Raw genomic sequence first — 5,034 nt, 5'->3', positions numbered from 1 at the left:
GAGCTTTACCCGTCACCCTACCCGTTTGATGGCGGGTAAGAAATCTTTAGCCGTTACCCTACCCATCAAACGGCAGGTAGGGTAGGATACGGGTAAAACAGTGGCGGGTAGGGTAGAAATGACGGGTACGGGTAGTGTTAGATTACTGCTCGGTCGAACTCGCATGAGTTGCTATCTCAAGCATGTTTGTCAATGTTAGTGATCAAAACTATAAGTCTTGATTTCTAGCCTATTTATAGATGTATCGGACTAGGACATAGATTGTGTAGTTGAGCTTAGTTTTCACGGCGTTCATCATTTGAAGACGAGGAACTACTAAGGGTAGCTTGTGGAAATTCATCGGCAAAAGGTATGTGGAGACTTAAACTCATCTATCACTTGGAAAGTTATTTCTACTCTATCTCATATATTGAGACATAAGTCGTATTACGATATAGTTTTCTATATACACATTTGAGATTTCGAGCTGAGTTTAACTCGTTTACATATTTCTCAAAATATGTGTTAACAAGCTTTCGATTCGACCAAGTTCATCTTATATCATGTGAAAATTGCCGAGTAATATCTTACATGGTTTGTGTGATACAATCATTTGGTGTTGTCTTGGAATGTTTCGTAATGATTATTTCAATAACTTGAAAATTGCTTTGATACTTGATAGTGTGTGAAAGGATATTGTCATCCTCTAAGAAAGTTTCAATGATTGAAATAATAGTTTAGAACACTTAACCATTATTGGATATGTCATGTTGTGCACTCTTGCACATATGTAATCCATGTCCGGGAACCATAGTACGCGCACCCGTTTGCGCACCTATTGGTTTGAGAAATCCGGGAACCTAAGTATGCGTACCCGTTTGCGTACTAGCGTGCAGGTTCATGTCCGAAAATTTCTGCTGGGATTTGAAGTTTGCGTACCCGTTTGCGTACCGGCGTAACTCAATCTTAGTCCGTGTATTTCAAGTATGCGTACCCGTTTGCATACTTGAAGGTTAAAGTTCTAAAATCGGTTTTAAACATGAACATAAACATTTATATAATAAGGAATGCAATCTTTGCAAACCGTGTCTATAATGTTCATGATTGATTCGAGTGAATGAAATAGATTTTGCTTCAACAATGTTCTTGTATAATTCTATGGGAATATAACAATTAAAGAACTATTTAACTAGTTTCATTTGAACTAGTTACGGTTAAGATGAATAAGGTTGATATGAGAGTAATCATATGGCTAACCTCGATTAACTATTTGTGAACCAACATGGTGTACACATTTAGGTGCGGTTACATAAACCTAAATAAGGGTACATTTCATTTGTGTATAACAAGTCAAGATTGGATCTAACGGTTGAAAGATATTAGCTTGGTTGAATCAGGTTTTTCATCTAACGGTGAATATTGAATGCTTTGCTACCAAGGTAACTTGGATTGCAAACCCTGATTTGAAAACTATGTAAAGGAGAACTCTAACAACTGGGAAACCTAATCCCCACACCTCATGTGTGTTACTAGTTGCATAACTAGAGTCGATTCTCCGTTAACCTTAGGTTTCAATCGAGACCCTGTAGGTTAACGACTTCAAAGACTTCATTGGGATTGTGAAGCCAGACCCAACTATTAGACAAATTACTCTCTCTCTAATCATTGTTAGCCTAAGTTATTGGGGTTTCCAGCAATTTTTACTTCGTTACATATACAAACAAACAAACAAACAAACAAACGAATCAATCAAATAAATATTTTAATTATTGATAGCTTTTAGTGATTAAGATTTATCTCACAACCCAACCCAGTTCTAAAGTAATCTAGTTCACTAACTTGCACTGGCTATACCTATTGTTTCTCATATAAGATCTAATAGTGAGCTCTGATACCAACACTGTAGCGCCCCCAAAGCTAGCAACTGACTAATCCAAGAAATTAACTAAATAAAGAGGCACTACGAATCTAAATCAAATACTTAAACATTCAATTAAGAAATATGCTACAAAAACTTAACCCAAAACTAGCCCCGTTCAGAAATATATATACAACAACTCCTCTCAAATGATACATAACAATAATCATATGGTTTACAAATAAAATATACAACATAATAAACATGGTAGAAGTTAATCAACTAGCGAACTCAACCCTTGAAGCTTTCGCCGGGCAACTCTGATCTGTCTCTGAAACTGGAAGTGGGAATGGGTGAGCACATCATCCCTAAAAGGGGCGCCCAGCAGGAATAACATCTAAATTTCAAGTAATCATAAGCAAAAGTTGGAAAACAATATATGTTTTTGCAAACATTAAAGAGTGACCAAGTCACTGAAATAGACAAACATGTATATGGACAAACTCCTTCTTCAAACAATGTATAATATGGTGTCAACCAATTACACACCTAATAGCTATTGATGTCACCCCTGTTGACCAATAGTAAGCATAAAAGCAGAATTCATGTAGATGTAGATGTGAAGGAGCGTATCTTATATACCACACGTGGAAATTCTCATTTCCCATAACAATTCATATTGACGATAAAACATTACAAGTTCTTTCCAAACCATGGAAAGATTAACATAATCAACAGAATTATCGTAATGCAATTTAGACAAAATATGAAATGCACAACTAGACAATGTATGAATTTGATAAACATAAACTTTTGTAAAAGAAAACATCAATAGTTACAAGAGAGTCAAAAGTATTCCCACCTCTTTTGATGACAAGCCACGCCTACCTCGAGATCCACGATCCACTAGTTCATCCTTTGATAGAGATCTATCGTTGTTAATATAGATTAACTGTTAATCACACAAGAAGTCTAAGAATCTAGCCAAAAGGCTCACACAAGGCTCATAACATAATCCCATATAATTCTCTAGTTATAAGCTAAGTGAAATATCTAATGGTTCTAAGCCATTTATAACTTTACACCTTTTGATTATCTATCTTTAACATAACTAAGGTTTACTAATTCAATTAGGTTGGTTCTATAGTCCATTAGCTAAGTCTTAAGAATATCTACAACTTTGTAGAAGGAACCAAAGGCTAATTCAGAACATAAGAGGTCCAAAACATCTAAATAAGAAAACTTCCCTAAGCCCAAGTCCACCAAAGTCGAGTAACAGTCACTAGCGGTCAAGGGTCAACTAACAATCAACGTCCAAGGTCAGGTCAAGGTACAGTCAAAGCTAAGTCCACTGGTCAGGTCTCTGAGTCAAATCGGTCAAAAGAATCAACTCAGTCAACTAGACTGAGTCAGGTGAGTCGGCTCAGTCAGATGGTCTGAGCCAGGTAAGTCAGCTAGACTGACTGGGATAACTAACCTGCCTAAACTCAAGAACGGTTACATAAAACACCACCAACCTGATTCTATTCATTTTAACAGGATTCTAAAGTTCAACACAACAATAACACATAAAATTGAAATACAACTTCATAATTTAAATACAACTACAAACTTAGCTTTACCTGCAAATGCAGTTGCAAGCTTCCAGTAGAGAGACAACTCAGAACATTCAATTAACCCTCATTCTAACATTTCAATCACACAACATCTTATCTTGAATAACACACAGTCATCTTCATACACATCAGACCCAGCTTATATAAAGCACTGACAATATCAGTTGAGACCAACACCATCTGCTAATGCTCATCTTTATTAACAGACCATGAACTGAACTCCATTATCACTTCTGTACATCTAACATTTATTCATCCACAACTCCAGATTTCTTCCCTGCATCCTACAACACCACCAATACAGTTCTAATATTAGGTTCAGCTCATACTACTCAAGCCTGTTCATCAGCAATGTCTACACACACTCATCCATTCTAAATAAAACCATTATCACATGCATCTCCATTTCAGCACCACTACTTCCACCTGCAATACTAGTTAATCTTCACTTCAGCTCAACAACCACTCCACCAACACATTTCCTGTAACAACATCAACACCAGTTCAGCATTATACCACTAACTCCTTCTCTGCACTCCACAATACCAATTATAAGACAAACTCAACTCCACCTCAATGCATACCAACCTGCAGTATTCATGCCCCTTGCAGAACTCTAAACATTCTCACTTATTGCATTAACTTAGATATTTTCCCTAATTTGCTCAACCAATTCATAGCAACTTCAATTCCTGCACACTCAAATTTCAATTCAAAGTGCATCCAACAAATATCCAAATTCGATAATTCAAAATGAAATTCGATTCAACTTTATTTGGTAAAAAGAGGTTACCTCAAACAGTGACTCCAGACTCTTCTTCTCCAACTGTGATTCAACCCATGAACCCTAAATCTCTGCTCTATCAAGAACCCTAATTCACTGATTCAATTTCCTAGAGAAACTTCAATTAAACCCAACACATCCACTTATTCTTCGATTCAGAACAAACCCACCATTAATTCAATCCCCTAAACCATTAACTTCATCTTCAAACTCTCCTCTGAACTTTTCTTATGAACCCTAGCTCTTGATTCGATCCTCAAATCAACTTCAGAACAACCCCACAACTTCCATCAAACACCAATTAAAAACGAACCCATCTTCAATTTCAAATTATTCATCACCAATTCGAAACCCCAATTCATAATCACAGAAACCCCAGCTTGGTTCCCTGAATCATCTTTTCTTCTTCATCAACAACAACCTCGACTCCTCTATCATCTATACATCTTCATCATCTGCACTAGCTTCAACAAATGATTCTCTCAAATCTTACCTCAAAATCATCTCTCGGTTTCAAACAGAAGAAGAGAGGAGAAGAAGAAAGGAGAAACGAGGAGATAAGAATAATGAAGAAAGAAGGGGAAGAAAAGAGAGTAAGTTAATCTTCACCGTTCGGCTGGGGATAAGGATGACCAAATTACTGAGGCACCCACAGCTTGGATAAGGGTTGCCATAGAGTCCATCATCAAAATGACTATTTTTCCCTCCGTAAACAAACTGATAAATCTTCTTCATACGATATTTGAATGACACGTTCGAGTAGTCTATTTTGTGTAACTTTTCGAGATCTACTCAAC

The 5,034-nt window shown here is 36.7% G+C and overlaps 1 long non-coding RNA gene across 2 annotated transcripts; it reads right to left on the bottom strand.

Moving 5' to 3' along the window:
- Positions 1-2,475: 2,475 nt before the first annotated feature.
- On the bottom strand, positions 2,476-4,814 carry LOC113301423. 2 transcript variants are annotated; one of them, XR_003336277.1, is made up of 2 exons: positions 3,460-4,814; positions 2,476-2,766 (listed from the first exon to the last, which is right to left on the bottom strand). It is a non-coding gene; the product is annotated as an uncharacterized LOC113301423 (long non-coding RNA). The 2 variants fall into 2 exon arrangements; XR_003336276.1 differs by having other exon boundaries at positions 2,498-2,789.
- Positions 4,815-5,034: the final 220 nt, after the last annotated feature.

This window comes from Papaver somniferum, chromosome 8, assembly GCF_003573695.1.
Source record: "Papaver somniferum cultivar HN1 chromosome 8, ASM357369v1, whole genome shotgun sequence".
In the NCBI taxonomy this organism is placed as follows: domain Eukaryota; kingdom Viridiplantae; phylum Streptophyta; class Magnoliopsida; order Ranunculales; family Papaveraceae; genus Papaver; species Papaver somniferum.
This window is presented reverse-complemented; position numbering and strand designations above follow the sequence as displayed.